Source organism: Stegostoma tigrinum, chromosome 22, assembly GCF_030684315.1.
Source record: "Stegostoma tigrinum isolate sSteTig4 chromosome 22, sSteTig4.hap1, whole genome shotgun sequence".
NCBI classification, from domain to species: Eukaryota; Metazoa; Chordata; class Chondrichthyes; order Orectolobiformes; family Stegostomatidae; genus Stegostoma; species Stegostoma tigrinum.
In genome coordinates, this window is record NC_081375.1 from 38,739,455 (window position 1) to 38,764,752 (window position 25,298).

The 25,298-nt window shown below is 40.3% G+C and overlaps 1 long non-coding RNA gene across 1 annotated transcript in view; it reads right to left on the minus strand.

Moving 5' to 3' along the window:
- LOC132210861 (uncharacterized) overlaps positions 1-24,169 on the minus strand; it is a 155,687-nt gene extending 131,518 nt beyond the window's left edge. Inside the window, exon 1 of the long non-coding RNA XR_009447056.1 lies at positions 23,968-24,169. This is a non-coding gene — a long non-coding RNA (uncharacterized LOC132210861). The remainder of the gene's footprint in view (positions 1-23,967) is intronic.
- Positions 24,170-25,298: the final 1,129 nt, after the last annotated feature.

Consider the following 25,298-nt stretch of genomic DNA (forward strand, 5'->3'; position numbering starts at 1 on the left):
TCTTTCTCTCCACACATTTGTGCCCTCTGGTTTGCGATCCTTTCAAGAGCGGAAGCGGTTTCTCCCTATCTACTCTATCCAGATTCTTCAAGATTTTGAAGACTTCTGTCAGATCTCTTCAGCCTCCTACTGTCCAGCGAATTTTCAATCTATCCTCCTAATTAAGCTTTTTGTCCTGGAGCCTTTCTCATTAACTGCTTCTGTGCTCCCTCCAATGCCATCCTTTTTAAAGCCTGGTGCCCAGGACTCATACTCAATATTACAACTGAGGCCTAATTAGTGAACTCTACAAATTCAGCATAACCTCCATGCTTTTATACTCAATGCCTCTATGAATGAAGCCTTGGATATTGTATGCTTTATGAACTGCTCAGTCTATCTGTCCAGCCATTTTTAATGGACAATTTTCATCTGCAACCACGTCTCCCTGCTCTTGCACACTTTTTAGAATAGTACCCATTATTTAGCACTGTTTCACTAGGTTCTTTGTATCAATACTTATCACCTCATACTTCTCTGTAATGAACTTCATCTGACCACCCCACCAACTTGTTAATGTCCCTTTGAAGTTTCACCAGTTTAGGTCCCAAGTTTTGTGTCAGTCCCAAATTTTGAAATTGTCCCCTATACAACATGGCCTAGATTATTTGTTATACACAATCAGAAAAAAGCTTGGGTACCATTAATAACAACTGTTTAACTCCATTAAAAACCTTCCTCCAGCCCAAAAATACCCATTAACAATTACTCTGTTTCCTATCACTCTGTCAATGTTGAATCCACATTATTACTAGTCCCTTTTATTCCATGAGCTATAACATTCCTCAAGTCCATTGTGTGGTATTGTATCAAACTCATATTGGAATGCCATGTGCATATGTCAACAGCATTGTCCTCATTCATCCTTTCTGTTGCCTCTTCAAAAAACTCCAGCAGGTAAGTTAGGCATGATGTCCCTCTGATGAAAGGTCGAGGCCCGAAACGTCAGCTTTTGTGCTCCTGAGATGCTGCTTGGCCTGCTGTGTTCATCCAGATTCACACTTTATTATCTTAAGTTAGGCATGACCTTGGTTTAACATGTTCACACAGCCTGTTCCAAATGAACCCACATTTTTCCATGTTACTATTGGTCCTATTCCAGAAAATAGTTTCTGTAAATTTCCCAATCACTAAAGTCAAAATTGCTGAGCTTATTCTTTTTTGAACAAGGGTGCAATGTTTGCAGTTCTGCAGTATACCAGCCACATCCCCAAATCCAGAGAAAATTGAAAGATTACTGTCAGTACCTTGACATTTTCCACTCTCATTTTCTTCAAAATCCTGGGATACATCCCATCTGGCCCTGGAATTTCACCAACTTGGCAGTTTATCAAATCCCTCCTCCATATCAATTTTAAACCCTTCTGATGACTGGGTTTCTTCCTCTGTCACAATGGCCTGAGTAGCGTCTGCCTCAGGTAAAGGAAGATGCAAAGTATTTATTTATTGTCTTTCCATGCTGCCTTGTGCAAATTCTCATTTTGTTTCCCACGCCTCCTTTTACCACCCTTTTACTATTTATGCGCCAAGAAGACTTGGCAATTTCTCTGTATGTCTGATGCCAGTCTTTTTCAGAATCTCTCTTCACCTCTCTAATTTACTGTTTTGCCTTTCTTCGGCATCCTCTGTATTCAGCTTGGCTCTGAATTGCATTTTCTACCTGACACCCATCAAACGCAATTTTTTCTTTTTTGACTTAGTTTCTAGCATACCACGAAGTTCTGGGTGTGTTTGCTTTACCTTTCTCTTTTGAGGGAATAGATCTTGTATGTACCAGACTTTCCTCTTTGTTTTTCACACCAACCTTCGATTCCGGTCTATTTGGCCCAGTTCTATTCATGCCTCATTGAAGGTGGCTTTAACCAGTTGATTATTCTTGTTTTAGATTTTTCATTGCCATTCTCCCATTCTCAAACCTGGTAAAAATGACCACTATCTCTCAAATGCTTCCATACTGACACCTATATACTTGGCCCACCTCAATGCTAAGAACTGGTTCTAGTTCTGGACTGTACAAATTCTTCAGAGCACAATTTAGGGACATTTACTTCTTGCTGCCTTTAACATAACCGCTATCCCATCTTTATCCAGGTAATTAAAATCCTCCATCATAGCTTTTGCACCTATCTCTATTTACCTTGCTAATTTGATCCTCTCCTTCCTTACACTAGTGGCTGGTCTATATACTGTGCCTTGCGATGTAACTGTACCTTTTTGTTCTTTAGCTCTTGTCAAATCCATTCTGTCCTTCAAACCACTGAGACATGTTTTTTCTCCTGTGGTCTTCTTAACCTAAAACATCACGACCCCCGCCCCTCCTGTTTTCTTCTTCCATTATATTTTGAATACCTTGTAACTAGAAATATTTAAAAGTCAGGCCAGCCCTTCCTTGAGCCAGGTCCTTGTCTGTAATGTAACATCACAATTCTGCATGGCAGTCTGTGCCTGTAACTCCGCAATTTTATTAATGACACTCTCGGCATTTACATACCCACAGCCTAACTCTGATTTAGACTTCATTCATTTTTTCTCTCACTCTGGCTTAATATTTTCTATCCTAGTGGTACCTGCCTTTTCCAGTATTTTGTATGCAACGCATTACTCAAATATTCTCTCCTGGTTTCCACAGTTCTACTAAGTTTGTTTAAACCCTCCCCAAAAGCACTAGCAAGTGCCCTGCTAGCAGTTTACTTCCAGCTGTATCCAGATATTGCCTTGTGCAGATGTCATCTCCCTCAGAGCCAATGCCAGGATCCCAGGAATCTAAAGATCTCACTCTTGTACCATCTTTCAAGCCATGCATTGATCTGTCATAACTTCCTATATCTGTACTCACTTGTGTATGAAACTGGGAGTAATCCAGAGATTATACTTTAGAAGTCCTGCTTGCTAAGTTTCTGCCCAGCTCCGTAAATTCTAATTACAGGATCACATCAACTTTTTAACTATGTCATTGGTTCCAATATGGACGATAGCTTCTGTCTATTCGCCACCAACACCAGCCCCCTCCCCCAACCCCGGCCCTGCAAGCATGTCCTGCAGCGTATCTGTGACATTCATGACCCTGGTACCAGGGAGGCAAATACTATCCTGGAGTTCCATCAACACCAGCAGAAATGCCTGTCTGCTCTCCTAGCCATAGACTCCCCAAACATTACTATTCATCTTTCTCCATCCATACAGCTGAGCCAATCATGGTGCCATGAGCTTGGGTCTTGCTGCACTCCACCATGGAACCATCTCCAGTGCCTAGAACAGGAAACCAATTTGGGAGTGGTATCCCTGGGGACTCCTGCTTATTTCACTTGGGCTGCCTGACCTTATTACCGTTAACTAGTGGTGTCCACCCATTACAAACATGTTATTCATAGAGGCTACAGATATTCTTCGTGAAGTCCTGAAGAAAGAATAGATGGAAGACGAAGTTTACAAGAGCTTATGGTTCTTTTGAACTTCTTATTTGATGTAAATTAAGTTAGCTATGTTGCATACATTTGGTGACACCCAGTTGAGAAAACAATGCTGCTATGCAATGCTGAGCTAAAATGAACTATTCCATGCATGTTCAGCCGTACTGAAGGAGGGCCCCGTGGAGGACCCAAGCAGTGAGGCAATATGGGTAGAGCTCAGAAATAGGAAGGATGCAGTAACAATGTTGGATCTGTACCACAGGCCTCCCAACAGCGAGCATGAGATAGAGGTACAAATATGTAAACAGATAATGGAAAGGTGTAGGAGAAACAGGGTGGTGGTGATGGGAGATTTTAATTTTCCCAGCATTGACTGGGATTCACTCAGTGTGAGGGGTCAAGATGGAGCAGAGTTTGTAAGGTGTGTCCAGGAGTGTTTTCTAGAGCAGTATGTGTATAGTCCAACTCGGGAAGGGGCCATACTGGATGTGGTGTTGGGGAATGAACCCGGCCAGGTGGTTGATATTACAGTAGGGGACTACTTTGGAAATAGCAACCACAATTCCATAAGTTTTACAATACTCATGGACAAGGATGGGAGTGGTCCTAAAGGAAGAGTACTAAACTGGGGGAAGGCCGACTATACCAAGATTCGGCAGGATCTGAGGAATGTAGATTGGGAGAAACTGCTTGACGGTAAATCCACATTTGATATATGGGAGGCTTTTAAGGAGAGGTTGATTAGCATGCAGGAGAGACATGTTCCTGTGAAAATGAGGAATAGAAATGGCAAGATTAGGGAGCCATGGATGACAGGTGAAATTGTGAGACTAGCCAAGAGAAAAAAGGAAGCATACATGGAGGTCTAGGCGACTGAAGACAGCCGAAGCTTTGCAAGAATATCGGGAATGTAGAGCGAATCTGAAACGAGACATTAAGAGGGCTAAGAGAAGACATGAGATATTGCTGGCAAACATGGTTAATGAAAATCCCAAAGCCTTTTATACATATGTAAAGAGCAAGAGGGTAACTAGAGAAAGGATTGGCCCACTTAAGGACAAAGAAGGAAAGTTATGCACTGAGTCAGAGAAAATGGGTGACATTCTTAACGAGTACTTTATATCGGTATTCACCAAGGAGAGGGACATGACAGATGTTGAGGTTAGGGATAGATGTTTGCTTACTCTAGGTCAAGTTGACATAAGGAAGGAGGAAGTGTTGGGTATCCTAAACGACATTAAGGTGGACAAGTCCCCAGGTCCGGATGGGATCTATCCCAGGTTACTGAGGGAAGCGAGAGAGGAAATAGCCGGGGCCTTAACAGATATCTTTGCAGCATCCTTAGACATGGGTGAGGTCCCGGAGGACTGGAGACTTGCTAATGTTGTCCCCTTGTTTAAGAAGGGCAGCAAGGATAATCCAGGTAATTATCGACCGGTGAGCCTGACGTCAGTGGTAGGGAAGCTACTGGAGAAGATACTGAGGGATAGGATCTATTCCCATTTGGAAGAAAATCAAGTTTATCAATGATAAGCAACATGGTTTTGTGCAGGGAAGGTCATGTCTTACCAACTTAATAGAATTCTTTGAGGACGTGACAAAGTTGATTGATGAGGGAAAGGCTGTAGATATCATGTACATGGACTTCAGTAAGGCGTTTGATAAGGTTCCCCATGGCAGGCTGATGGAGAAAGTGAAGTCACATGGGGTCCAGGGTGTGCGAACTAGAGGGATAAAAAACTGGCTAGGCAACAGGAGACAGAGAGTAGTAGTAGAAGGGAGCTTCTCAAATTGGAGACCTGTGACCAGTGGTGTTCCACAGGGATCTGTGCTGGGACCTCTGTTGTTTGTGATATAAGTAAATGATTTGGAGGAAGGTGTAGGTGGTCTGATCAGCAAGTTTGCAGGTGACACTGAGATTGCTGGAGTAGCAGATAGTGAAGGGGACTGTCAGAGATTACAGCAGAATATAGATAGACTGGAGAGTTGGGCAGATAAATGGCAGATGGAGTTCAATCCGAGCAAATGCGAGATGATGCTTTTTGGAAGATCAAATTCAAGGGCGAACTATACAGTAAATGGAAAAGCCCTAGGGAAAATTGATGAACAGAGAGATCTGGGTGTTCAGGTTCGTTGTTCCCTGAAGGTGACAATGCAGGTCAATAGGGTGGTCAAGAAGGCATGTGGCATGCTTTCCTTCATTGGGCGGGGTATTAAGTGCAAGAGTTGGCAGGTCATGTTGCAGTTGTATAGGACTTTGGTTCGGCCGCATTTGGAGTACTGTGTACAGTTCCGGTCGCCACATTACCAAAAGGATGTGGATGCTTTGGAGAGTGTGCAAAGGAGGTTCACCAGGATGTTGCCTGGTATGGAGGGTGCTAGCTATGAAGAGAGGTTGAGTAGAGTAGGATTATTTTCATTAGAAAGACGGAGATTGAGGGGGGACCTGATTGAGGTCTACAAAATCATGAGGGGTATAGACAGGGTGGATAGCAACAAGTTTTTTCCCAGAGTGGGGGACTCAATTACTAGTGGTCATGAGTTCAAAGTGAGAGGAGGAAAGTTTAAGGGAGATATGCTTGGAAAGTTCTTTACACAGAGGGTGGTGGGTGCCTGGAACGCGTTGCCAGCGGAGGTGGTAGACGCAGACACGCTAGCGTCTTTTAAGATATATTTGGACAGGATGGGCAGGGAGTAAATGGACACAGACTGTTAGAAAATAGATGACAGGTTAGACAGAGGATCTTGATCGGCGCAGGCTTGGAGGGCCGAAGGGTCTGTTCCTGTGCTGTAATTTTCTTTGTTCTTTGTTCTTTGAATGATTTAAAGATGAATTTGCAGAGGTCTTGAGGTTTGCGACGTGTACAAAGTTAACGTGCAAGAAAATAGCAAATGACACATCAAGTCTTTTCATTCGGCTTTCATTACTCTGGCACTCTCCACTGCACCACCCACTGCCCTTAACCCCAAACCTATCAAAGTCAGTCAGCACCCAGACTACAATCATGTCATCTCCGGGGAGAGGCAAATCAGAGGCATAAAGCCCACAGTAAATATATCCATTTGCAGTGCTATAATCATCACTAAACTGAACTATTGGCCCAATTTTAACTTGGTGCAATTCAATAGATTTTGAGTAAGTAAAAATTTTGCTCCTGCAAACAAACGTAACGGAATAAGTCAATGAAATTCATGCTCATGTCATGGGGTGAAGTGTTTGATGGCCTGTTAATTGGTTGTTCCCTCCAGTTCTGGTCACTGTGAAAGAATGGTGACATTGGAATATAGGAGATTCTTCAGAGAAATGCCATGTGTTATTATCAGAGCACTTCATGATGAGAACAGATAGGGGATGGTTCATCTTTTTGGTCTAGAGATGAGGCACATGAAAAGTAGTAAATGATTTGGAACATAAAATCAAATTTAATAGCAACTGGGGAAAAATGAAGGCAGATACTCAAGGCAATAGAAGACAAGCTTCAGTTTTAGATCAGGAAGATTTTGATAAGAAGAGTAATCTGAAACAGAAAGGACTCCGTGTTAGCTATCGGATGAGAAAACAAAGGGATTAAAAAGCACACACATTTACTGCATTGCCGTAACATGTAATTTCACAAAGTGTAGGCTGTTTTTTTATCACTCAGAATTTGGCCAAGTGCAAATTTGGGTAGTTTCCTGGAGGGCTTTTCTCTGGGTGCTCCATTGCGTTTTCTTGCATAGCTTAATGCTGGTTATCTCATTATCTATGTGCCATAATATCACTCTCACACTATCTGGTGCCCACCAGAAGGAGATGTGCTCATTGCTGCTGGGACCATTAGGATTTCCTGCTGCCAGGGTCAGGTTTAAAGCCAGCTGTGTACCAGGTCAAACACCAGAAGCCAGGTATAGGTGCAGTTTCATGGTTGCAGGGTGGGAAGAATCAGCCAAGAGATGGCCAAATTGATTTTCCACTTTGCTGCAAGGGTCTTTGGGGATCCTTTCTAGTGGATGGGTGGTGGGCAGAAGGCCATTGTCATTCCTCAGGACAGCCAGGGCAGGCCATGGTCCGAAGTTGAGTCAGTGCTGTTCTAATGTTTGAATGGCATGGTGTTTCCGTCGTTAGTACTGCTACCTCACGGCATCAGGGACCTAGGTTCAATTCTACCATCAGATGAATGTCTGTGTGGATTCTACACATTTCCCCCTTGTCTGCGTGGGTTTCCTCTGATATCTTCTCACAGTGCAAAGATATGCAGGTAAGGTAGATTGGCCATGGTAAATTGCCCATAATGTCCAGGATGAGCCACAGGGAATACAGAGTTACAGGGATTGGGTAGGGGATTGGGTCTGGGTGGGATGTTCTTTGGAGGTTTGGTGTGGTCTCAATGGGTCTCATTGCACTGTATGGGTTGTATGAATAGCCCAGTGTAATGCCCTTGTGCACTCCACAGGAGTAAGTGCAACCATTTTCTCTCTGCTACCTCACACTCACTTGAGCTCTATTGAGCGCAAAAACTGCACTAAGGTTAGAAAATGGGGATCTTCTATTTCACTGACATTACATTTTTATACAAATTAATAAAAAAGCTTTATTTAGGGAAATAAACTATTTATGAACTGCTGTTTCTCCAGATCCACTGAGGACTGTTGAGAGCTTAACTCCTGACTTTTAATGTGATGCAGAGCAGAGTCCAGTTGGTGGGTCTCTTATTGTTAACTTGTTGTGACCATGTCAGCTTGTTTCACAGGCTCAAGTGAAATCTTCCTCTCCTCATGGTCTTTAGGCTCAATTCAAGACAATTCTATGACAATGAATTATAACCTCTGGTTGCCTTGGCAGCACTTCCTAACCAAATACTTTGTTGATAGTGCATAGATGTATGACCAGAGGTGCAGCAGGGACACTTAATGCACCAAATCCTTCATCCTAGCTCACAATCATAGAGTAAAAGGCTAATGCTACTGATCAACATGTTCAAAATTTTTAAAACTTGGACAGAAACACACCATTAAATTGGCCTTGTAAACAAGACACACTAAACAGAGTGAAGGACTCCCTCAACCTGTTTCAACTTCAAGTTCATTTGAGAATTAAGCTCTTGAAAATTCAACTAAAGAAACCTGCAGCTCCCTTAGAATCCTTTGCTTTACACGACTTTCATTTCAGCTCTAAAGCATTACATTTACTGAAGAAATTTCAGGCCTGTTGTGAAAGAGACTGGGGCATTATAAGCTGTAACCACCTTTTACATTCATTTGCATTTAATCTTTGTGTGTGTGTGAGCATGTATGAGACAAATGAATGAGGGTGTTCTAGAATGTGGCTCACCAGCACCTTCTGAAGTACAGTTATGGATGGATAATAAAGGTTTTCCTTCCCCTATCTCACGAACGGATTTAGAAATGATGAACAAAGTTCAGTTCTATTCAAACCCAGTAAGAAACAGTCAACGCTGCAGTCAATCTGAAAAATGTTCAGATTTAAGATGATAAATACAATTTTTTTAAACTCATTCATGAGAATTGGGTGTTACTGGCTGGGACAACATTTATTTCGATGCCTAATTGCCCAGAGGGCTGGAAGAGGTCAACCACATTGCTGGGGGTCTGGAGTCAAATGTAGGCCAGACCAGGTAAGGTTGGCAGATTTCCTTAATAAAAATATATTTTGCTAAATTATACATTATTTCTACACTGGGTTAAGATTTTCCACAGGAGAATCAAAAAGTGGTGAGCAATGGGTATTGGCCTTGGTTCAGTTGTTGGAAAACTTGTCCCTGAATCTGAAGGTTGTGAGTTCATAGACTTTAACACGCAATCTAAGGTAACACTCCAGAGCAATACTGCACAAAGGTGCCAGCCTTTCATATAAGATTTTAAAGCACAATGCCACTTGCCTTCCTGCATGAGTATAAAAGATCCCATGGGCACTCTTTCAGGGTTCTGCCTAATATTTATGCCTCGTTTAACATCAATTAAAAACAGATTACCTTATCATGATCACATTGCTGTTTGGGGAGTTTTCTGCATATAAATTAACTGCTTAGTTTCCCATATTATATTAGCGACTATGTCGAAAGCACTCTGTTTTAGGACATCATACAATTATGAAAGGTGTAATACAAATGCAAGTTATTTCTTTCTCCATATTGGTGGTGTGCCTGCAGAAGCTGCCCAACACAATAATCAAATTTCGGCTTCATTTGGGCTCAATACGACTGCTAGGGACGATCTTGCTGCTTTCTCATAGCGGAAAGTCAGTTAGCTATAGCAGGCATGGTCTGCAAATAAGCTGTATGGGAGGGGGCTGTAGTGAGGGAGGGGGGAGTTGCAGAATGGCTACTGAAGGAAAGGAAAAAGGGAATAGGTCAACTCTAGAAGAGTGGAATTTTGTGGAATCTGTAGGAATGTTCCTTCTTCTTGTTATTCCACAGTAATCAAAAAAGGCAGCAAAACAAAATGTTTTGCAAAGTAACCTGGTGATTGATTGCACCTTTCAGCTTCAGGGGAGTGTTGTACTAATAAGCACCTCATATACTTACCCTATTCAACACAGAATTTACAAATGAGCTCCATAACAGACGTAGGAACTGAATTTGCACATTTAGATAGTCTCAAATGTTTTGTGAGGGTTTGCTTGAAACCCTTTTGAAAGCCTGCCTGAAAACTAATGCAGGCAGACAGATGGATGCCCTTGGTCACGGTATAGTTAAGGAGTCCTAGCAAAATTGAAGTTAATGCTGTTGTGACCAGCTGAGAAGGGGCTCCCCTATTCTGAGCACCCTCACAGTCAGTCACAACACCTGGTTATCACATTTCTATTAAACTAAGTTAACCAGATCAAAAGTGAAGAGACAATTGTAGGCATTTCTTAAGTAAATGAGTGGAGTTTTTTTACTTTCTATCTTCCAAAAAATATTATAACTTGTATTGAAACACACACACCAATGGAAGTAATGAGCTTACAAACAGCATTAGAAGGACTGCCCAGCACAGACAGGGTAGGTAAAGGCAAATGCAGTTACAATGTGCCTGGAGTTATGTGAATGAAATAACTGATTCCAATCGTGCAGCTGTAGTTTTACTGCTTAAACAGTGGTGATGTTTGCAGATCTTGGGATCTCATTCAGTGGTGACTTTTCCAAGTTGCTTTTCACTAGTACTGGTTTCTACAATTGAGAGAGAAAAACAGAGGGAGAGAGAGAGAAAAAGAGACAAAAATCAGGAAGAGCTCCCAGTATCCTGGCCAATGTCAGTGCATGTTATTTTCTGTTTTGCTGCTCAAATGCTTTATCGCGATACATGTTGTATTTGTATTCAAAATGTAGCTAGTTTCACTTTGTAGCTACTCAAAGTGAACATTGAACATAGAACATAGAACAATACAGCACAGAACAGGCCCTTCGTCCCCCCTGCGCTGACCTGTGAACTAATCTAAGCCCCTCCCCTACACTATCCCATCATTATCCATATGCTTATCCAAGGACTGTTTAAATGCCCCGAATGTGGCTGAGTTAACTACATTGGCAGGCAGGGCATTCCATGCCCTTACCACTCTCCGAGTAAAGAACCTGTCTCTGACATCTGTCTTAAATCTATCACCACTCATTTGTAGCTATGCCCCCTCGTACAAGCTGAAGTCATCATCCTCGGAAAACATTTCATACATAAGTTTTCAGCTGCAATAAATCACCCAACATGCAGGTGTGAAAAACAAAAGGTGCTTATTGACAACTCACCGAGTTTCAGTGTGTCTTGACTAAAATGTTATTTCTAAGGCAGCTGTTGCCATATATTCCATGTGAATTGTCTGAGCCTGTCAGGTGAATGCTGTAGCATTTTAGGTCAGCTCTGCCCTTTTGCAGACCAATTTCAGCCCATGAAAATCTGAGCCATAAAACTCAAATTATGGACGTTGAATATTGATAGCACATTTTTCAATATGATTGTAACATTGGGAAGCAGGATGAAAACTCTTCACTGGTTGGAATCATGTCAAACAGAGAGGATGATGATTGTAGCTGTTGATCATCAATGACATTGATGCAAGTGTTTCTCAATATAGTGCCCTTTGCCAAATATCTTCAGCTATTTTGTAAATGGCCTTCCCTCCTACTCAAGTTGCAAAGGTGTGCAGGTTAGATAGATTGGCCAAGTTAAAATGCCCATAGTGTCTAGGAATGTGCAGGCTAGGGTGGGAAATGCAGGGTTATGAGGATAGGGTAACGGATCTAGGTATGGGTGGGATGCTCTTTGGAGGGTAGATGTGAATTCGATGAACTGAATGGCCAGCTCCCACACTGTATGGATTTCATGATGAATGTATTATAGCCAAATTTGAGAATGACACGGATATAGGTGGGAAGGCAAATGGTGAAGATGACACAAAGAATCTGCGGAAGAATATAGACAGGCCAACAGAGTGAGTCGAAACTTGGAGGGTGGAATATAATGTGGGAAAATGTGATGTTAGCAGGAAGATTACAGGAGCTAAATGTTATTTATTTAAGTAGAGAAAGATGGAAGAAAGCTATAATAAACAGGGATTTGGAAGTCCTTTTGTATAAATCACAAAAAGCTACTCACAAGTTCAGCAGGTAAGACAAATAGAATGTAGGTCTTTAAAAGGTAAGGTAAAGTTGCCTAAATTAGCCTTACCAGACTATAGAGCTGCTCTCTTATTAGAGAGAGAAAACTGGTAGTGATTTAACTTGGGGATCAGCATGTCTCAGGCCAGGGGAGAGGTTGAAAGGAGTGTCCTTCATAATAACCTCAGCCAGTGCAGGAATTGGAATTGAATCCATGCTGCTGGCATCTCTCTGCATTAATATAGAACATAGAACATAGAACAATACAGCACAGTACAGGCCCTTTGGCCCTCGATGTTGTGCTGACCTGTCATACCAATCTGAAGCCCATCTAACCTACACTATTCCATGTACGTCCATATGCTTGTCCAATGACGACTTACATGTACTTGAAGTTGGTGAATCTACTACCGTTGCAGGCAAAGTGTTCCATTCCCTTACTACTCTCTGAGTAAAGAAACTACCTCTGACATCTGTCCTATATCTTTCACCCCTCTATTTAAAGCTATGCCCCCTCATGCTCGCCGTAACCATCCTAGGAAAAAGGCTTTCCCTATCCACCCTATCTAACCCTCTGTTTATTTTATATGTCTCAATTAAGTCACCTCTCAACCTTCTTCTCTCTAATAAAAACAGCCTCAAGTCCCTCAGTCTTTCATCGTAAGATCTTCTCTCCATACCAGGCAACATCCTAGTAAATCTCCTCTGCACCCTTTCCAAAGCTTCCACATCCTTCTTATAACGCGGTGATCAGAACTGTACGCAATACTCCAAGTGCGGCCGCACCAGAGTTTTGTACAGCTGCAGCATAACCTCATGGTTCCGGAACTCGATCCCTCTATTAATAAAAGCTAAAACGCTGTATGGCTTCTTAACAACCCTGTCAACCTGAGTGGCAACTTTCAAGAATCTGTATATATGGACACCGAGATCTCTCTGCTCATCTACACTACCAAGAATTTTACCATTAGCCCTGTACTTTGCCTTCTGGTTACTCCTACCAAAGTGCATCACCTCACACTTGTCCGCATTAAACTCCATTTGCCACCTCTCAGCCCAGCTCTGCAAAGCAACCATCCAGCCAATTCAGCTAACTATTTCAAAATAAATGAAGTTAAAAATAGGAAAATCTTGCTAAAAGTATGCATGGTACTAAACCACACCTGGAATCTTGTGAACAGTTTTAGTCCCCTTATCTAAGAAAAGATATATTGGCACTGGAGACAGGCCAGAGAAGGTTCTCCAGAAAGATGCTGTTTACGGTGATAACTTCTCACAAGGAGAAATTGAGCAGGTTCTGACTGTACTCATTAGCATTTAGAAGATTGAGAGATGACCTTATCAAAACATATATGATTCTTAGGGGGCTTAAGAGGGTGGAGGTGGACAGGTAATCCCTGTTTGATGAGAGTCTAGGAGTCTAGAGGGCATAATCACAGAGTAATGGATTCTCCATTTAAGAGAGAGATGAGGAGGAATTTCTTCTCTCAGAGGGTAGTGAATCTGTGGAATTCCTTACCACACAGGGTGTCAAGGCTGTGTTATTAAATATATTTTAGGTTGAGATCGACAGAATTTTATTCAGTAAGGGAATTAGGGATTATGGGTAAAAGGCGGCTAAGGGTAGTCCAGGATTCAGATCAGCTATGATGTCATTGAATGGCAGAGCAGACTTGATGATAAATGACTTGCTTTTGCTTTGATGTTTTATGATGTTATGGTTAACCTAATCCATTTACCTCTAATTTTTGACATGCTGCAAACTCAAGTTTACAGTATTTAAAATGCTATCTATTGGCGCAAGATCATTGTCTGAAGCAAACGGAATAAAACTTAATGAGATCACCGGCTGAATAATATGTAATTTTATTTACTCAGTCTTTAGCTTAGCATCTCAAGGGTAAAATAATACGATATATAAAGTTGCATCCTAGAAGCCTTATTAATGCAGAAACATGAAAGTAAATTGGTGCCCGAAATGATAAAAGTAACACTTAACGGTATTAATTAAAGAGGCAGACTTGTTTTGCTATTTTTGGAAGCTCACTGATTAAATAATCAATGCTGTGTGGCATGCAAACAATTCAAACTTTGATTCAGTTAGTAGTTTGATTAAAACCAATTGATTTTTATCTTTACTTTTCCTTATTGTTTTTATTTCCCTGCAGTCTTCAGTCAGAGTTCACTCTATTGTGGAGAGAAAGATCAGGCAGGACACTATGTAGCCATCTTCATGAATAACATCAATACCAAAGCCCTTTGTCAACCTTCCAGGAGGATCACTTGAGTGGCCAGCATGAGATATGATTTGTTTCCTTATCCCAAAAAACAATTTTGAACTTTGCAAACTAACACTCCAGGACTAGGTCAAAGTGAGAGTATTAACCAATGATGCAATTCAAACTTGGACCTCCTAACGGAGTCTCCAGCAGCTCGATGATCTAGCAACCAAGCCATCATTACATTAGTGACATGTTCTACAATAACAGAATAAAGAGACATGTCAAGTAAATTTGTAAAAGTAAAAGGTACACCTTGGAGCCCAATCAATTTAAGCTTTATCTATTGAGAGGGTGTGTCCTGTCGATGGACACTCTAGAACAAGGAAGTATAGTCTCATGTTAAGGGGTGAACCTGTATAGAATTGCAATTCTTCATTCAGGACTTTTGAATCCTTGAAATTTTCCTTAAAGGTCCGGGCTTTCCCAGTGCTTATATATGTTCAAGGCAAAAATCAATGACATGAAGGGAATTGAGGGGTCTGAGGATTCAGACTGAAGTCAACCATGATCCCTTGAATAGTGAAGCAGAATGGAGGCGACATAAAGCCTATTCCTGCTCTTGTAGTATATGGAACAATCCTAATCTGTTCATCATTAGGCCATGATTGTAAACAGATGGCCCATTTTCAAAATCATAAATGTAATTGCAGGAACGATCTAAACATGTTGTGAGTGACTGCTGCGAAAAAAACTTAAAAGTTACTCCACATAATAGATTTTGTCTAGACAATTCTTGATAGAAAATTACACAGCAGTTTTATTATATCAAGGATTTGAGTTATTCAAACACTTTCTAAATATGTTAGAACTGTTTTTGTGAATAGCAGCCCTGCTTTACCCTTTTCTCTATAAGTGTTACATATAAGAAAAACCAAAGTTAAAAATTCTCCTAACTGCATTACTGTTTGTACATGAACTTAACATGACAAATTAGATAAACATAGCTAAAACTAATTTGAAATGGAAAAGCACCTACAATGCATATGCATAAATCAACCAATTTGCAGTTTGAAAGAGAGAAGGCAAAATCGGACGTAATGGTGTCACAGTTAAATAAAGGTAATTACAGGGGCATGAGAGGGGAACTGATGAAAATTGACTGGAAGCAGAGCCTATCAGGGAAGAGAGTAGAGAAACAATGGCAGGAATTTTTGGTGTAATTGAGGACACAGTACAGAGGTTCATCCCAAAGAAAAGAAAGATTATTGGTTGGGGGGGGGGGGGGGAGGTGGGATTAGACAGCCATGGCTGACAAAGGAAGTCAGGAAATGTATCAAAGAAAAAGAGACAGCCTATAAAGTGGCCAAGGGCACTGGGCAATCAGAAGGTTGGGAAGGCTGCAAAAACAGAGGATAACAAAGAGAGAAATAAGGAAGGAGAGGATCAAATATGAAGGTAGACTAGTCAGTAATATTAGAAATGATAGTAAAAGTTTCTTTCAATACACAAGAAACAAATGAGCGGCAAAAGTAGACATTGGGCCACTCCAAATTGATGCTGGAAGGCTAGTCATGAGAGATAAGGAAATAGCTGAAGAATTTAAGATGTACTTTGCGTCAGTCTTCACTGTGGAAGGCATGAGTAATATCCCAACAGTTAAGGAGAGTCCGGGACAGAGTTGAGTATGGTAGGCATTACAAAAGAGGAAGTGCTAGAAAAGCTAATAGGCCTAAAAATTGATAAATCTCCTGGCCCCAATGAGCTACATCCTAGTGTTCTGAGGGAGGTGGCTGAAGAAATAGCGGAGGCGTTGGTTGTGATCTTTCAAAAGTCACTGGAATCAGGGAAAGTCCCAGATGATTGGAAAATCTCTGTTGTAACCCTCTTGTTTAAGAAAGGATCAAGGCAAAAGATGGAAAATTATAGGCCGATTAGCCTAACCTCAGTTGTTGGTAAAATTCTAGAATCCATCGTTAAGGATGAAATTTCTAAACTCTTGGAAGTGCAGGGTCGGATTAGAACAAGTCAGCATGGTTTTAGTAAGGGGAGGTCGTGCTTAACAAACCTGTTAAAATTCTTTGAAGAGGTAATAATTAGATTAGACCAGGGAAACCCAGTGGATGTTATCTATCTAGACTTCCAAAAAGCCTTTGATAAGGTGCTTCACGGGAGGCTGCTGAGTAAGGTGAGGGCCCATGGTGTTTGAGGTGAGCTTCTGGCATGGATTAAGGATTGGCTGTCTGACAGAAGGCAGAGAGTTGGGATAAAAGACTCTTTTTCAGAATGGCAACGAGTGACAAGTGGTGTCCCGCAGGGTTCAGTGTTGGGGCCGCAGCTGTTCACTTTATATATTCATGATCTGGATGAAGGGACTGGAGACATTCTGATGAGGTTTGCCGATGGTACAAAGTTGGGTGAACAGGCAGGTAGTACTGAGGAGGTGGGGAGGCTGCAGTAAGATTTAGACAGTTTAGAAGAGTGGTCCAGGAAATGGCTGATGAAATTCTAAGTGAGCAAATGTGAGGTCTTGCAGTTTGGAAAAAAGAATACAGGCATGGACTATTTTCTAAACGGTGAGAAAATTCATAAAGCCAAAGTACAAAGGGATTTGGGAGTGCTAGTCCAGGATTCGCTAAAGGTTAACTTGCAGATAGAGGCCGTGATTAAGAAAATGAATGCAATGTTGTCATTTATCTCAAGAGGGTTGGAATGTAAAAGCAGCGATGTGCATCTGAGACTTTATAAAGCTCTAGTTAGGTCCCATTTAGAATACTGTGCAAAGTTTTGAGCCCCACACCTCAGGAAGGACATACTGGCGCTGGAGCGTGTCCAGAGGAGATGCACACGGATGATCCTGGAAATGGTAGGCCTAACATACGGTGAACGGCTGAGGATCTTGGGATTGTATTCATGAGAGTTTAGAAGGTTGAGGGGAGATCTAATAGAAACTTACAAGATAATGCATGGCTTAGGAAGGGTGAGTGCTGGGAAGTTGTTTCCGTTAGGCGGGGAGACTAGGACCTGTGGGCATAACCTTAGAATTAGAGGGGGTCAATTTAGAATGGAAATGAGGTGACATTTCCTCAGCCAGAGAGTGGTGGGCCTCTGAAATTCATTGCCACGGAGCGCAGTGGAGGCCAGGACGTTAAACATTTTCAAGGTAGAGATTGATAAATTCTTGATCTTGCAAGTAATTAAGGGCTACGGGGCGAGTGCAGGGAAGTGGAGTTGAAATGCCCATCAGCCATAATTAAATGGCGGAGTGGACTTGATGGGCCAAATGGCTTTACTTCCACTTCTATGTCTTATGGTCTTAATTTTACTAGAATCAACGTCAGGAATTTTAACAAGGAACACTTTGTAATTAAGCACTTCCACTGGAAATTTATGTTCATTGAGAGCGCTAGTCACCAATTTAGTTCATAGAATCTTGTGGCACAGAATGAAGCCATTCACCTCAATGTGCTTTTTAAAAATCTGTCGAGTTTGGTCCTTGCACCCAGCTGTTTCCCTTGAAACATGCCAATTAGTCCATTACAATTACTTATTCAATTGCCTTTTAAAAGTTTCAATACAATCTGATTCCACCAAATATTCAGATAGTTCCTTCCAAGCCTTAACCTTTCATGCGAAGACGTTTCTGCGTATTTCATCTATATATCTTGTATCATTGATTTTGAATATCTGAGTTATACTGAGTAACCCAGTTGCCAGCCAAAATAGTTTCTAGCTACTTGCTCAATCAAAATCTATAAACTTTGAATACCTCTGTTAGCTCATTCTTAGACTTCTTTGCTTCATGTGAAATTATTTCAACAGTCTGTGACCTGATCTCTGATTTGTCTCTTTTCTTGTGAGCATTCTGCAAGGAATCATGGCATTGACCCTGTAAAACTTACTTCCTTACTAGTATAAAATGATTATTGAAGTCACTGTGACAGAATATTTGATTTATACAAGTTTAAATATGATGAACAATATTGTTTACTTATTGTTTACTTAAATATCTTGCACAACTGACATTAATTATATGCAGCCAGTTCTCTTATTCCAGCTCGTTACCTCAACCATATTGTTTCTTAGAAAACATGTCAGATTAATTATTTTGTCTTTGAAGCATTAAACAAAAGAATTCCAATTTAGCAAACATCAATAGATATCCAAAACATTGACATTTCACAGAATTTACCCAATTTAGTCAACTTGCCAACTGACTAAAATCACTAACTCACTGTCTGGAGAGAACTCCAGTAACATAATGTAAGACAACAGTATATCTAAAATGTCAAAATTTGAAACCTGTCTTCACTAGTTTTCCACTAAATGCATATATTTACAATTGTTATTTTGAATGTAATGATGGTCATAGATGCAACTTTCAATGGATAGCACAATAGTAAATGTGTCAAATTGGTTACTAGACTGGGTCAAACACTCTAAAGTGAATAAATTGGATTTCCTTTCTTAGCTTTGCTTTGAAAACAAAGGGAATAATGAAGAGTAAATCAGCTTGACAGCAAATAGGCAGTAAACTTAAAGCTAAGGAAAATTATTCATACTTATCTCCTTGGCCAAACTTTGATGTATGTTGCACAGTAACTCAAAAAATATACACAACATTGATCTATCATTTTTGCAGGGGACAATGCATATTATTGCACAAATAGAAAATTTACAGTCAGTCTTGGAAAATATTCAGAAGCTCATACTTCCATATGATGATAACATTTGTTGAAGGCTTCAACTGAAGCTTGCATAGAAACCTTGTGCAAACAACAAATTATATTTATATAGCATCTTTAACATTGTGAAAGGCATCAAAGTGATTCACAGGGTCATTATTAGAAGTACAGCATCATGTCACCGAAAGAGAAATTGGCCTGGATTTTTTGCCATGACAGAAAATGGAGAACACAGTGAATATTGGAAGTCCCATTTTATCATTCTTAAGGGAGTTGGAAAAATGGCCAGGTCATGTTTCACGTGTGCACATTTCCCATAGATAGCTGGCTATAGAAATCAGCAGCTGCCTCCATTCCTGTCTGATTTTGCTGACCTGGGTGTCTCAAATTTGAAGGTTACAGATTTGACCTGGTAGGAACAGGTCTGTACTTGGAGCTTAATTTTGATAGCCAAAATACCATCTAAAGTACCTCTTTTGATATCAGTTCAGGTTAGAAAATTTTAGAGTTGTTAGGCGCCTTACAGCGAACCACAGCACCCTTTGGGATTGCTAAAATAAGCATGAATTGTTGTTAAAAGGTGTTTTGGAATAGTGAAGCTTTTTGGAATTATTAAGGGCGTCTATTAGAAGTGTCAAGAGGATCTGTCAAAAGTGTCAAGAGTTGTAAAAGTAGCTGTAAAGAGGGCCAGTCAAAAGGATCAAGTGGACTTGTTAAGAGAAACTGGTGAAAACACCAAAACAGGAGCTGTTATGCTGTCAAGGCGTTTAAAAATTCTGCCTTTTAAAATATTTGCAAATTGTCTGCAATTTTAAAAAAATTCGCCCTATTTCACTCTGTTGACATAATTTTAAGTACTGCTGATACTGGATTACTACTGCATAACCAATTTCACAGCCATCCATTATCTTTTACGTAGCTGTCAAACTGTGAAATAGCACACACAGTATAGCTCACAGTTTGATAGACAGCTAGTGGTGATTATAAACTCTTTGAAATGGATCTATGAATTGCAATGCTCATTGTTACAGCGTTTATGCACTGTGATGAAGTGTTTGTTGTTGTTATGCCCCACGGAGTTTAAGGAAGTAGAAAATAATCTTATGTTGATTTTCAAACATCATTCTGCAATGGACACTGAAAACTTTTTATTGTTTCATCTCAGCCAAGATCATGAAGACTGTCCATGCTGGACTCTGGGCAAGTTCACATGATAAAAAGAAAACATGCCTTAGCATAGTTAACTAGCTTGGGAGGGTTTATTTTTTATCAACAGCTGGAAGTTGGGATGAAGCAGGCTCATCAGCTGTTTTGGCCTGATCCTCGGACGAGTCCACATAAAGCAGTTCAGTTGTGATTACATGTAGTAAGATTTTTGCAGTGTTCTTTGTAGTGTATTTTGCATTTGTAAAGAACACTGGGTATATTCCGTTGCTCTTGGCTCTCTTGGGTGATTGATACCCAGAGTTCACCCAACAGACCAGGGAAAGTGAGAATCAAAAACTGCAGGACATGACACAAGTGATGGCCTGAATATGAAGTCAGAAACTCATCCAAGATCAAACTGTTGCCAGGGGCAGAGGTTAAGTTTTAATGCATGGAAGTTAGTTTGGACCTGGAGCTGAAGACAATGGCTTTAATCTTCCTAATATTCAATTGGAGGAAATCTCTGCTTATCCAAAGTTGGATACTGGATGAGCAGTTTAGCAACAGTGGGGGAGTTGAGATAGAGCTGCATATCATTGGTGTACGTGTGAAAACCAATGCCATGTCTTCAGGCAATGTTGCCAATAGGAATCATATGGATGAGACATGAGGCAGGGAAGAAACCAAGGTCAGGTGAGAGGTAATGGTGCAGGATGACAGTTGTAAGGTGTTGAAGGAGGATGCCTTGGTCGACTATGGAAAAGGCCACAGACACGATGAGGATGGATGAGGAATGAACAGCTATTTGTAAAACTGTTTCTTTGTTAACTATAAATTACTGCCCTTTCTGGAATGAAATCATTACTAAATTAGTTTTCAATCAAGGTCACGATAAACTCTACAGCATATGTCATAAATACCTGTTGATTGCAAAATGAAAATTGTTTTTAGGAAGTTTTATTTATTTGTTAACAGGGTGTGAACACAGTGAATCATCAGCTGGATGTACATTAGTTGCCCATCACTAATTATGGCAGTTAAGTGCCAATTATGTTTCTGAGAGTCTGAAGTCACATGTAGGCCAAGTAAAGGCAGCAGATTTCTTTCCCTAAAAGACATTAGGGAAACGCCCAAATGTGCTTTCACAAAAATCAATGGTAGTTACATGGCTAACATTAGGCCAGCTCTTTATTCTCAATTCTATTGATTTCAAATTTCCACCATCTGCCACGATGGGCTTCAAACTCACGTCTCCAGAATTTAAATCTAGGGCTTTGGATTACTGGTCCAATGACATTACCACCATGCCCTGAGATCTTCTCATTTTAATAAAGATATACATTCAAAGGTTCTGAGTTCAGGCTGAAACTGTGCCCATTTCATGTTAAAGAACCAAAACTTCTTTAACTACAGTTCTTTATTTTCTATCCCTGTTTCTTCCTTCACAGATGCTGCCAGACCTGTTGAGCTTCTCCAGCAACTTCATTTTTGTTCTATATTTGCTATAATTGTCTAAGAGATTAGATATACACTTCAAATTACTTCACAACAAAAGAACCTGTATATACAGGACAAATTAACAAATTCATATCTTCTATACAATTGAGGTTATCTGATATAAAATTATACCTTATTAAAGCTATAATAAAATTTATATTTGAAGATTCTCACCAATATAGACTTAGGTGAGAATTTTAGCTTGTTGCTTCCAGATTACAGATTTTATACTTCAGAGTGCAGAATAAGTATTGACTAGACTAAAGGATTTGAAGCTAAATGCATACAGGCACGACTTAATATTCACAGCGACATGTCCAGTAACCAACACACTTTAGAATTAATTCTTGGCAGACTCGTGGAATAGGACGGCAGCTACTAATTCTTGAGTTAAAGATTAAATTTAAAAGACATACTTATGTAGAATATGTATTTAACTCAGTTATTATGATTACCATACTGGTGTTGGATTTTTAATTCAGTCACATCAGGAAGGACTGATCAGGGTAGGAGGTGGCCTGACAGAGATTGTTAAAATTATAAACCAAGTTAAAAGGATAATATAATGAAGAAGCTTCCTTTTGAGATTGAATCTAAACTGCAGCTTCATCAATGTAAGATACTTACTAATAAATCCAATATGGGATTCAGAAGAAACTTCTCTTCTTAGAAAGTGGTGACTATGTGGAACTTATGCTGGAAATTAGCCAGGAATAAATGTATACATTAATGGTGCGAGATGACCTGCTCTTCCATTCACATTTCCAATATTGTAGTTTGGGCTGAACAATTTCCTCACTGCTCAATTCCTCAGTACACTGCTGCTGTATCTGCATTCAGTGTTGGTGACAATAATATATGGACCAATCAAACTGTCCTTCTTAAAAGGCAAGCAGTTCACTCTTACAGGGAAGTTGCATTAAATGATTCTTCTCAGAATTTCAAAGATGGAGCATGGAAGTTCCAGGATGATGAATGTGGTATTGGAGACATTAATGATGCAGATGGGTTGAATGACAGATAGCATGCTTCTGTGATGATGTCAATAACTACATGCAGAAGGGTGTGAGAGCAGATAGTCGAAAGGGTTAGCACCCAGTGTATAAACCTGGGGACTTAGCAGCAATGCCACAGAAAATCTGGCAGTCTCATCCTCGAACATGTCTTCACATGGCATCCACCCAACCAGCTACTCAATGTATTGTACAATCTTTCACTCAATCAGCTAGTGTCTCTGTCACTCAGAATTCACACTTAGCATCCAGATAATACACATCAATCTCATGTACGTACCAGTGTGGCCACCCTTACACCCAGCTTTCACTGATGTCAAATGCTCTCAGCTATTCTGCTATCATGCTATTTATCCTGCGACTTGCCAGGATGAGCAAATTGTTGATGATCCCCATTTCTCCCCCATATCAATTTACCCGTTCTGATTTTCTGCTTCCAGACTCCCAAGAACTGCTGCTGCCCACCTAGCCTCAGCAATCCAAGAAGGGAGACAAAGATGAACAGTTAGCATTGTAGAGAAGGTCCCACCAATTGATCTAACATTCGGACCAAATGTATCATGCAGCAAGAATAGAGTTGGAAGCATTATGTTGTGAATCGTCCAGGCACAGGTGGGCTGCGGAGAAATCGGGGTTTTGTTTGCTGGGGGGAAAGGTCGCAAACAAGCTCAACTTGAGAAATTTCAAATGAGAGTGTCATTGGGATGGTACACACGACCATGCTGATAAACATGCACAACAATATGCTGAGTGCATCAACTGACGTGCCAGAAAATCTTCAGCCAGTGCAAGTAGCATGGTGTAATCGGGCTCCAAGTCAGGAGAATGCATGATGCATTAAGTAAGACCTTTACAATGCTCACTTTGCAGCTTTCCTGTTGATTGATGTGTATTTGTGGGTCTGGACCTATACGGATAAAATGAGATACCTCGACATCTCAACACCCAGTTACGCATCAGTGTTGCACTCCTTCTCAGGTTGCTGGTTTTTACTTGATGGAAAACTCATTAATAGATAAGTTTGTTACAACATCAGGTCTGACAGCTGAACCAAATCAATCTTTCCGTCATTGTTTGCAACATAGTGAAATTGAAATCTCCAAGATTCTCAATATTGACCCAATGGTTCCTAAACAGATTTTTGAATAACCAATCCCAGACTCTGTGAATAATCAATTCTCAACACTGAATTGTAGCTTAAACAAAATACTTAGCAATTTATTAACAATATAATTACATTAGTAAAGCAAATTTAAACAACAATGTAATATAATTGATGTCAATGCTTTAAACCCAAACCCTTGTTTTCAGTTCCATTCATGCAAAAGGCAGACAGACAAACAAACCGAAGGGATAAGTAAAATAACAAGACTGGCCAAATGACTTACATGACTTTCATGATGCATTATTCCAGGCATTGATGATGGTTTCTTCGTTAATTTTGTGAAGATATTGATCAGGGTCTCCTTTACAGTTCACTCAGATAAAGGAAGTAATACTTCTGACTTCTTAAAAAATTTTCTGAGCTTTAAAGAGCGGCTCGTGGCAGATTAGGCAGGGAGCTTTCAAATCTTCATACTGTAGCATTAACTGTCAAATTCACTGAGACAGAAAACACAGTCTCAAACTCAATTCATGCTCTGACCACTCCCTGACAGACTGACTGTCTTCCCCACATTATCCCAGTTACCATTCAATTGCCGTTATGCCATCTGCTTGAGTGTAGGCCTTTTCCAGACATGCTGGAACCAATTTCCAAGAACTGACCTCATTAATAGGCAACTTCCGCTATCTGCTTAAACATAATGTTCATCACAGCTGATGAAGCATCTGCAGAACTCTGTTCAGGAACCTACCTCAAAATTAACTTCCAGTCTTGGCCTCACAAATAAACAAAAAATTATTTGATCTGTCTTCCTTTAACAAAAGCTGCTACCTTAACTCTAACAGACATCTTTAGCTCACAGTTCCCAGTTCATTGCTCCAAACCAAAATGAAGGAAAAATCAATGTGGATTTTGGCAATGTAAATATTGTCTACTCAATGAGACAGGCAATTTCAAATACCTCCTCATCTCAGATGACTATAGTATCCAAGTGCATTAACTATTTAGTTCTCTACAGCATTTTCTTTCTCTTTTTCCAATTCAGCTAAAATATGCATTTCATTTCAGTTTGAATTGCAAATAGGTTTTTTTAGATTTGATAAAGGTACTATTTACATTGGGGATCAGACTCCAGTTTTCAGTTCCCCAAGGAATAATTTGGTTCCCGGGAAGCTATTCCTTTTCAGTCAGCATAATGGGATGTATTTAACCTTATCAATATTTAATTGTGATCAACAAACTTTTTTCCCCCATTGCTATGGAAGCAGTCGGTTGAAACTCTATAAGCCCCAGGATTTAATGACAATGCAAATTTTAAATTCAAAGCATCTTTTTCTTTCAGCCCGTGATCCTTTAATCTATTTGGTAATTTGAAAAGAATTCAGTGCTAACATAACATTCAAAATGTTGTCATCACTCCGCCAAGAAGACAGGTTAAAAGCAGGACTGCGGTACAAGGACAAAGGGATTAAATAAAGTACAATTAGACTCTATTTAAGATAGCGAATTAAAGACACAAAAGCATTTCATTGAATGATATAATTAGACTGCTGATTAGATGGTGCAATGCCTGGTGTCATTCACACCAGTGAATTGTTTATCTCAACTGCGTAC